Source organism: Canis lupus, chromosome 7 (genome assembly GCF_003254725.2).
Source record: "Canis lupus dingo isolate Sandy chromosome 7, ASM325472v2, whole genome shotgun sequence".
In the NCBI taxonomy this organism is placed as follows: Eukaryota; Metazoa; Chordata; class Mammalia; order Carnivora; family Canidae; genus Canis; species Canis lupus.
This window is the reverse complement of record NC_064249.1, coordinates 45,088,380-45,098,994: the sequence shown is the minus strand read 5'-3', so window position 1 is coordinate 45,098,994 and position 10,615 is coordinate 45,088,380. Positions and strand designations below refer to the sequence as shown.

Genomic DNA, 10,615 nt, shown 5'->3' with positions numbered 1-10,615 from the left:
ATTTCCCCAGATGGCTGTTTCTGCTCACAGCTCACTCAGCTGCCCCAGAACTCTTAAGTGATGACATCGAACCATTAAAATAGCACTTTCTGTGTATTTTCCACCAAAGTATTATAATCTGAATTTATGAAGACCAGGAAATCCTCCACACGCATACCATTCTGCTTAGTGACCGCTAACAAATCCCTTCAGGTGTTCTAAATATTTCAAAATCCTCATCTATAAAGCAAATTGAGTTGGCCCAGGATATCGAGCAAGGTAGGAATAGATGGGATAAAAGAATTCAACCTATGAAAATGTATGAAGGCCACAGGATTTCAAAAGTCTATATCAGCACCTTATTTAGGTGCTACAGAGGAGAGAGTTCCTGAGAGCTGGTTGTGCAAGTGAGTGCACTGCTCCTATCACACCTATGGCTTGAAATCAGCTGTGGAGGTAATATTTCCACCATAGAATCAACAAACTACAAATGTGGGCTTTTCCACCCAGATAGCCGGCTTCCCAGTACACCATGGCCAGGGCAGTTTGGCTTAAAAGAAAGAGAACTGTTGTAGGGCTCCAGACCAGAAGTTCAGAAACTAGGCTGAAATACTCAATGCAACAACACCACATAGATGCCATCCCACATACAGGAGGCATCTACAAGGACAGAAAATGTGTTCTCAGGCATTAAAAAAAGCTCAGAAGACTTACCCACCAAGTCTAATACTGAAAGCACACCAGGTGGAAGCATCCAGATAGAACAAATCCAGGAAATGTTGCAGGGATACAAGAAGTGCGGGGAGATTGAACATCTCAGTGATGCTTGCTGTTCATTAGGACCAAAGGGGAAAAAAAATAGAAGGAAAGTACCTGTAACAATCTAAAGTGGACTATTAAATGATTAGGAGGGAGAGGGGGACAAATGAGGCAGGAGAGCCTGTAAGAGTACTTGGCTTATACAAAAACTGGTAAGTTTAAAAAGTTCACAAGGAGAAATAAAAGGCTGATCAGAGCATCCACCATGAAAACAAAATTAGAATTATGATTTTTGAACTAGAAGAAAGTCCCATCTTTCCAATGGAGAATAGCAAAGGAGGAAAAATAAGCCGTCCCTCAAAAGACAGTAAATATAAAAAATAAACAGAAGGTAGAAACTGGTCATAATATAACATAATGTAATTAATATAATAATAATAATATAATATAATCATTAAATAATTATAATATATAATATAATAATATAATTATTAAATAATAATATAATATAATTGACTGAAAAAATGTTAACTATTAAATTTACCACTGGAAGGCAGAGACCCTCAGGTTGCTTTTTGGAAAAAGGCTTTACAATTTGCTGTTCACAAAAAGAACATCTAAAAGAAAGACATAAATGTTTAAACACAAAAAAATAATAATAATGCAATAAGATAAATAAGAACTAAAAGAAAGTTTGGGGCATCAACCATAATACCTTGAAAAGTGAAATTTAAGGCAAAAAAAGGTCAAAAAACAAAAAATATATACATTCTTAGTCATCAGGAAAATATGAATCAAAGCCACAATGAAATGTCCTTTCATGCATCAGAATGGCTAGTATCAAAGCCAAGAAACAACAAGGGTTGGCAGGACCTGGGGGAAAACGACCCTTCTGCTCTGGTGTGGGAATACAAACTTGTGCAGCTGCTTGGAAAACAGTATGCAGGATCCTCAAAAAAATGAGAAATAGAACTACCTTATGACCCAGGCAATCCCATTTCTGGGTATGTATCCAAAGAATACAAAAACATAAACTCAAAAAGATAGCTGCACCCCCACATTCACTTCAGCATTATTTACAAGGCTGAAACATAGAAACAAGCTAAGTGTCTACTGATAGATGAGTGAATAAAGAAAATGTGCCACAGATATACAATAGAACATTATTCCGTTATAAAAAAAGAATGGAATCTTGTCATTTGTGACAATGTGGACAGACTTCAAGGGGATTATATTAAGTGAAATAGGTCCAACCAAGAAAGAAAAATATCATATATTCTTACTTATCTGTGGAATCCAAAAATAAATAAATGAATTTAAAAAAAAAAAAAAAAACAAGTTCATAGAAACAGAGAACACATTGATGGTTGCCCGAGCTGAGAGGTAAGGGGTGGGAGAAATGAGTGAAGTGTTTTTTTTGTTTAGTTTCAATAAATTAAAAAAAAGAAAGAATGATGTGAAAGGAACAATAGGACAACAGTACAAAATTATCACAAACACATATAGTACACAATCAGCCTCAAGCACATCAAGCAAGAACTGGCTGGACATCAGGGAGAAATAAACAAGCCAATAATTGTAGGTTTTACCAAAACCTCAGAAACTGATACATCAAAAGAACAAAAAATGAATAGAGACATGAGAGATATGAACGATGGAATTAGCAAGTGTGAGCTATTATTTACATGTAGGATTCTAAATCTGCCCCCTCAACATCCTCCCTCCGAAAAAAAACAAGCAGGGGACACATGTTTTTCTCAAGCACCCCTAGAGAATTAACCACATAGGCCACGTATCACACTGTAAAGCAAGCTTGGGATCCTCACAAAATGCTGGTGGGAAGTTGCCTAGTGCAGCCACTCAGGGAGCAGGTCCTCAGTATTCAGTCACGTTAAGTCTACACACCCTCTGTGACCTAGAAATTCCCCTCCCCTAGCAGATACGGTCATCAGGAGAAGTGTTGCCTGCTTCCACAGCGGCCGTCAGGACGGCTACACCTGCCCGCATTCACCATGGTGGAAGAGCCAAAGAAGGCGAAGGCAAAGTGGAGCCCCCGCAGCAGGCCCGCGCCCAGGACCACAGAGCAATGTCAAAAAATCTTAATTAAAAACCTAGTGCCGGGCAGCCCTGGTGGGGCAGCGGTTTAGCACCGCTTGCATCCCGGGGTGTGATCCTTAGAGACCTGGGATCGAGTCCCATGTCGGGTTCCCTGCATGGAGCCTGCTTCTCCCTCTGCCTGTGTCTCTGCCTCTCTCTCTGTGTATCTCATGAATAAATAAATAAAATTTTTAAAAATAATAAAATAAATAAAAACCTAGTGCTGAGCTAAAAACACAAATGTGACATTTATGATCAGTATCACGTACATTAATCAAAAAAGCAGGCACGTCAAACAACAATACACAGTTTGCAAGCCCTCAAACAAAAAGAGAAAAGACCGTGGAGTATAAAAACGAAAAGACATGCTCCCTTCTGTAGGTTCAAGGCAGGCAGCCTTCCTGGGCCCGTGCAGATCGCAGGCAAGGACTACGCCGCAAGGGTGACTCAGCTCGGCCAGAAGAAAATCTTAACAGAGCGGGGCTTAGAGGGCACTCTGCTCGGGCCCTCGAGCCTCGGGCTGGCGGCGTCCCACTGGCCCCAGGACTGGGGTCAGGCCGGGTCAATCTGCAAAGCCCTCCAGTGTCCATTCTGCCTGCACCCACATTTGGAAGCATTCCGGCCACACTTTTTTTTTTTTTTTTTAGATTCTATTCATTTATTCATGAGAGACACAGAGAGAGAGAAAGAGGCAGAGACACAGGCAGAGGGAGAAGCAGGCCCCATGCAGGGAGCCCGACGCCGGACTCGATCCTGTGACTCCAGGATCACACCCCAGGCGGAAGGCAGCGCTTAAACTGCTGAGCCACCCGGGCTGCCCCTGGCCACACTTTTAAGTGCATATTTTTATATATTAGATGTAATTTGCATATATTAACATAACTCTGTGCTTTGCCTCCAAATTAGATGACCATCATAATCCTGAGAGTAACAACAGTAGTGTTGTATATAACGTTATATATTTCTGCTTTTCGAATGTTTTAGAATCTCAGATAAAATGTGGAGGGAAAGGGAAATTTTGTGGTTGTCGAGAATGACAGCAGTGGCATGGAGACTGTCAGCTGAGTTCACAAAGAGTGGGGACCTCAGGGATAATAAATTGGAGCTCACATAACCTCCCATGCTCATCAAACCTCATGGCTGAGTCAATCAGGTTAGGTGTGGAGAGGCCTGAGCTCTGAAATCAGACAGCCCCGGTTTTGAATCCAGCCCTTCTCTGTTCCTTACTGGCTGGGGGTGAATCTCTTACCTGCAGCGTATCACCTACAAAATGAGGATGACGTCCCCCCCACCCCAAGAGCAGTGTTGATATAGCGCTAAATACGGATCCCTGGAATGTGACTAGTCCACGCCAGGGTCCATCACTGTGCGGTGCTGGCGGGAGGGGAGCTCACAGTCTTACCCCTACTTCCCAGGCGGTCCCAGTGACCAGAAATGCCCAGAAGGGCCGAGACATGATATGATAGGTGTTCTTTAAAATGTGGGTGCTCAGGGGTGCCTGGGTGGCTCAGTCAGTTAAGTGTCTGCCTTCAGCTAAGGTCATGACCCCAGGGTCCTGGGATGGAGTGCTGCCTTGGGCTCCTTGTTCAGTGGGGAGCCTGCTTCTCCCTCTGGCTGCCACTGCCCCTGCTTGTGCTTTCTCTTTCTCTTTCTCCCTCTGACAAATAAATAAAATCTCTTAATAAAATAAAATAAATAAATAAAATAAAATAAAATAAAATAAAATAAAATAAAATAAAATACGGAGGTTCAGGCCAGAGGGGCCAGATCAGAATCTCCTCCTAGCTTTAAAATGCTAAGGAAAGGACTGGCTGGACACTGGTCATAGCTCAGGTGTGACCCAAGTGGGGGTGCACCAAGGCATCCCTTCAATTCACCATTTGGACTGTCCTCTTTCCTTCCTCTCCTACCTCACATATTTTAGAAAACTTTCTCAAAATGAACTCCCCAGAGGCCCCTTGTTTCCTTAATCCCTTAAGGTCACCACTATGGAGCATACCACACAGCTGTTCTCTGCTTCAATTATGTGGGTCTTTTCTCCAATTAAATTGTAAGTCCTAGGAGGATAGTGGTTGTAGTATACACACCCACACAGATAACACATACACACACACACACACACACACACACACATGCTATCCCAGGAGTACGTTACATACATGCACAATGCACACACACAGAGATGTACCCACCTGTGTAGACACACAAACGTGTGCAGACAGAAACCACAGATACTTATGTACCTGCATATATCAGTACATCTACACACACACACACACACACACACACACAGTTGTTTTTGTTTTTGTGTCTCTTCCGAGAACTAGCCATGATGGGCACCTAGTGGCCCTGGGGAAATAATTGGTTGGGGAATGGAAACACCTCCTGTCTCCACTCAGTCTCCCTCTACGGAGCCCGTTTGCTCACACTGGCTGGATCTTGAGATCTGTTTCATGCCTCCATCCACCCGCACATGATGGATACACAGAATCTCAGGCAGGCCAGCTGCTTGAATCTTGCCTCCCAAACCTCCCAACATATACTCCCTGAATAGTCTTTAGGGAGGACACTCTTCAGAACAGACCCATCATCCAGCCCTAGGCATGTCATCATCTGATGGGTAGTAATGTCAAGCCTCTACAAAGGTCCTTTGCCACCATCCTTTCCTTAGAGAGCCTCCAGGGTTTGGATCCAGACCATGTAATGGTCTTGGGTGGGGGAGGTGGATGGTGGACCAGTAGCCCTCAAACTTGAACACACATCAGAATCACCTACAGCATTTGGGAAATAGAGTGCGAGGCCTGACCCCCAGATTCTGATTCAGCAGGTCTGAGGCAGGGAGGGCCTGGGAATTTGCATTTCTAACAAGTTCCAGTGTAACGCTGTTGGACCAAGGACTGTGCTTTGAAAATCACCGGTGTAGACTTAGAAATGGTGCTGCCTCCGTCATCCCTTCCCCTTGCTCTGCCGGTTGTAATGCTCTGGTTTGCAAACTTTCATGCATATAAGAATCACCAACTGTTCTTATGAAAACACAGATCCTTGGTCCTCAGCCCCAAAGATTTTGATTTAGTAGATTTGAGTGGAACCAGGAATCTGAACTTCTAGAAAACTCTCAGATCATACGGATGCAGCTGGGTCAAGGTCCAGACTTTGAGATCATTGCACAGTGGTGCTCAGTCTGGACTGGATTCAAATCACCTGACCCTGGACCACACTGGTCAGCAGGGGCCTGGGGACAGGTAGTTTTAAAGTTCCCAGAGGGATTCTACTGTGCAGCCAGGGTCTCCAATCAGGGCCACTTCTAGAGGCTGTTGAGCCCCCCGCCATCCTAGAGTCCCCAGTGGGTTTTGATAAGTAGGCTTGCCGTGGGTGCAGCGAGAAGCACTGCAAGGTGCCTGGACGCGGAAGAGGTATGCACAGGAGGCACAGAGAATCCTCAGAAGTGATGCTTGCCTCTTCCTCCACGTTGTTGGGTCCTGGCCCTGCACCCCAAAGGAGACTAGATTTAAAAAAAAAAATGAAACCACTAAACAGGAAACATCTGGCCCAGGAGGCTGAGCAGACAAGCAAGGTTTTGCATTGGCCCCGGAAACCTGCCAGGCACGCAGCCTGGGCCCTAGAAAGGAAGCCACTGGAGCAGCTGGGTGGTCAGCGGCGCCCCCGGCTCACGCTGCTGCTCTCAGGCAGGGGTCTCCCCGGCCCTGCGGCGCGGGCAGCGCTGGCCTTCGTGAGCGGCACGGTGAGAAGCGGCAGGTGTGCTGTGTGAGCAGGTACGGAGCGGGCCAGGGCTCCCCCAGTCCCCAACCCGGGGAAGGAAGTGGAAGTGGAAGTGGAAGGGGCCAGGAGCAGTCGGTGCTGCCGCAGGTAGACAGACAGGTGGGCAGGCGAGCCCTGCGTGCGGGAAGCCCAGGCCAGGTAGATGTTCGAGGTAAGATACAGAGACAGAAGAGCAGAACACAGGGAAACGTGGGGAAGCAGGTGGCGGGAGGCCAGGCAGTCCCATAACAGGAAGGGGCCAGGGACGGGCGGTGTCGCTTCTGGCATGAGGCTCCTCCCCTCCGTGAACGGCCAGGGCCAGGGGCCAGTTGTCACTCTTCTCCCCAGCTCTGGCTTCTGGAGGAGTCTGTCTGAATCAGGAGGCCCCACCAGAATGTTCCAGAGAGCATCACCTCTAGTGTGGCCTGAGCTGATGTGGGGAGCAGGGTCGTGGGGGTCGAGGGGAGCAGATCAGGGGGCCAGGCTGACACTACCAGAATCTTGGGGGGTGGGCACTGGCAGGAGTAGCCATCAGTGCTCCCCGAGGGGTGAGGCCAAGGAGGGGCGCCCTGCAGCAGAAGGTGGAGAGGGGCGCTCGTGCCAGGAGTGCGGGTGCCCTAGCAGATAACAAGGGTGTAGGTGCCCCGGCGCACCAGGTCCCCTAAAGGGTTATGAGGTGGGAGCCCCCTCTCCCCCGGCACCATTATGTTGTCACCCAAGGGTATCTTGTCCCCGGGGTCAGAGTTGGCCTATTTCCACGCAATTCTGGAGCTGACACATTTCCACTGTGCTCCTGGCGCACGGAGGAGCTGTGGGATCGTACTGGGCCCATCTGATTGCTGAACTGAGAGACACTGGGGTGCGGCTGGTTTCTGGCAGCGCTGGTGCAGAGCTCGGCACCCCGGAACATGGGGCCCAGGACTGAGGTGAGGACCTGGGGGGCAGGACAGGGAGCCCAGGGCTGTGGCAGAGGGACCCAGCGGCATTCCTGGGCCCCTAGCCTCCCACTCTCCTGGGTCACCACCCTGGCCCCCTGACCCCGGCCCCCAGGACCTCAACAGGAATAGACTGATCCCCTCGCGGAGGGGGGGGGCGGGGTCTGCATGTGCAGGGGAGTGAGACACTGGCAGACACAGTCACCCCAGAGAGATACGCAGCACTGCCACCCCCACTTTCTCCTGTCCCCCAGTTCTACCCCCTTTCCTCTCCCGCCGGCCACCCCAGCCCCTGGTAGGCAAGCCATGCACGGGTTAAGGTGCTATAGGGTCTGTGCCGCCCCTGCACGCAGGGCCAGGGCCAACCTCACAAGGCCTGTGCAGTCACAGGGGCTGCACAGTCGCTTTCACACTCTTCCGTCACCCTCTCAAAACCCTTACTGATTTTTGCACTGGGCCCCGTGAATCATGTCTCGCTGGGGCCCGGAGATCTCTGTGCCACAGCGACAGCATGAAGCTCCCCCCTGCTTTTTGTGCCCCTCCCTCACCCATGGCAGTGTAGGCAGCGATGTGACATTCTGTATACACAGAGGGAAGAGAAGGGCGCACATGCAAGGAAGGAGGCAAACGCACAGAGAGGGGGCACCTGCCATTCTGAGGCCCAGCACCCCTGGGCTCCGTGGTGCAGGGTCTGGAATGAGCCAGAAGACACCGGTGACCTGAATCTGGCAAAAATGTCTTGGTAGCCTCCATATTCTTTAGGCAAACTAATTTTTACATAAGCTGTGATGTTGACCGTCCAACTTACCGGTTTAATTTTATGTTGTCTGGTATTGCTAGTTCCGTCTGGGTGGGTCTTAGTCCCAAAACAAGGTGGCAAATTCTGAGGCCAGGGACCCCATCTCCTAATTATGTGGACACCACACAGCACATGGCTGGGCACAGGATTTCCTTGTGGCTGGATTCGGTCGTCTGGGCTCTTAGCACTGTTACCTGAAGGAAGGAGGGCGCAGGGAGGGCTTCCATGGAGAGAGGGAAACTGAGTGCTAAGGGTGAGGGCTGGGTGTCTGCAGAGTCCAAGCCCAGCCCTGTCACGTGACTCTGCCTCAGGCACTCTCTCCAACAGCCTCCGTTTCCTCACCTATGAAATGAGAATAAAGGTAGCGGTGCCTCCTAGGTCCGTCCAAATGGACTAAACTGTGCCGCCTCCTGCATTTGAACGTGCACCCAGGTCTCCTGAAGATCTTATCAGATGCCCGCTCTGTGTCAATAGGGTCCCGGGTGGGGTCTGAACTGCTGCAATTTGCAAGTCCCTGAGTGATCCCGAAGCTTCCGATCTCGACGCCCAACTCTTACTTAGGGAGACACTGTGTGCTGCCCAGTTGAGCAGGATCTGCACCGCCAGGGAAACTTGTTGGAAATGCAGATCCTCAGGTGCCACCCGCACCTACTGACTCAGAGATTCCGGGGGGGTGGGCACAAGCTATCTGGGTGAACAAGCCTTCCAGATGCTTCTGGTGCAGGTGGGTTTGAGAACTACTCGGCTCAGCAGGGCGCTTTCTTTTCAATCACACGGGTACTGACTTAAGAACCTGTTAGGAGCTTAACGCCGTCCTAAGTGATGTGGTGGGAAGGAGCAAAGACCCTGGAACCCCCCTGGGCTCTACCTGCTTAGAATTCAGGTCAGGGGTGGGGGTGGGTGGGCACCAGCTACTGTGTATATAGGAATGGGGGGGGCACGGAGAGTGGAGTGCTTATGGAAAATGCATATTTCAGGTTTTCCACTACAAAGAGCTTTCTTTGTCACGCCTGCCTCCCCAAGAGGTTGATTCAGTGGAGTCTAGATCTCTCCAACAAAACGCCGGCTTTTCTGCCCCTCACTCTGTAACCCAGGGCCACACTCTGACACACAGTCCTTTAGAGCGTGACACCAGCAAACTCACCGGAAGAGAACCGGCCGCCAAGCCGTGCGTGTGCTCGGAAACACGCTCTGGGAAGGGGAAGAGGCTGCCGCGGCCCGGGCAGCCGAGCAGGACCCATCCAGGCGGCGTGGGCCGGGCCGCACGCAGCCTCAACCCCGGGCTGCCCGGGACCCTCCGCTACAGGCAGCGGCCGCTCGGGCCCGTCCGACCGGCCAAAGGGCTGCCCGCGGGCCGGAGGGGAGGAGCCGCAGCCGCAGCCCGGCGGACCCCGCGGACCCCTGCGGCCCCCCGCGGCCGGAATTCCCGCCCGAACCCCCGCGGCCGCGCTCGGAGGGGCCCTCCCCGGAGCGGGGCGGGGCGTGAGCTGAGCGCAGCGCTCATTGGTGGGTGTCAGCCCGCTGGGGGCGGGCCAGACAGGCGAGGGGCCAATGGGAGCAGCCCGCCCGCCCGGGCTCGGGGGCCGAGGAAAGGGACGGAGAGGCGGCGGCCCGGAGCCCCGCGCAGCGCCCGCGGGCCCCGGGGGTGCGGCCGGCCTGACAATGGGAGGAAGCCGCGGGCTGTAAACAGAGCTGCCGCGGACGGACGCGGAGGCCGGAGGCCTGTCCGGGTGCCTCGTCTTTGTGATCGTGACCCCGAGCCACGGTTTCCTGTCCCCGAGCCCGCGCTCCCCGGGCCGGCGGGGCCGCGGGGGTTGCGGCGGGTCCCGGGGCGGGGGCGCCCCGCGAGCTGGAAGGCGCGGCCCGGCTCTTCGCGGCCCCGCAGGCTGCGGACCGAGGCCCAGGGGAGCCGCCCCCGCCTTTTCTCCCGGACGCGCGTGGCAAAATCCGCTCTGTCCCGAGCACCGGCTCAGCTCCCGCAGCCAGCAGCTCTTCTTCCAGAGGGAAGACTCCATTGAAAAAAATAAAATAAAATGAAAAGGGTTTCTTTTCCTACACACTTGCTGTGATTTTCCCACGGCCTCTCGGGAGGAAAGACTTTATGGGAATTTTCCTAGAACACCTGGATCGGGATAAGATTCACTCGCCACGCAGCTCACCCGCTGGAGGGATACGTCTCCACAGAACTGGGCAAGCGTCTCCACCACCATCGATCTTAGAACGTTTTCATTGTCCCAAAAAGAAACCTTACCCGTTAGCAATCACTCCCCATTTCCTCCTAACCCCT

At 51.3% G+C, this 10,615-nt stretch overlaps 1 protein-coding gene and 1 long non-coding RNA gene across 2 annotated transcripts in view; one reads left to right on the top strand and one right to left on the bottom strand.

Annotated features, from left to right (window-relative positions):
* LOC118355353 (uncharacterized) overlaps positions 1-9,742 on the bottom strand; it is a 29,583-nt gene extending 19,841 nt beyond the window's left edge. The window contains exons 1-2 of the long non-coding RNA XR_004817683.2: positions 9,473-9,742; positions 8,338-8,522 (exon numbers count right to left, since the gene is read on the bottom strand). This is a non-coding gene — a long non-coding RNA (uncharacterized LOC118355353). The remainder of the gene's footprint in view (positions 1-8,337; positions 8,523-9,472) is intronic.
* The window catches only part of SLC14A1 (solute carrier family 14 member 1 (Kidd blood group)), a 48,849-nt gene continuing 44,693 nt past the window's right edge, over positions 6,460-10,615 (top strand). The window contains exon 1 of the mRNA XM_035719415.2: positions 6,460-6,608. The gene's annotated coding sequence lies outside the window, so the exon portion shown is untranslated. The remainder of the gene's footprint in view (positions 6,609-10,615) is intronic.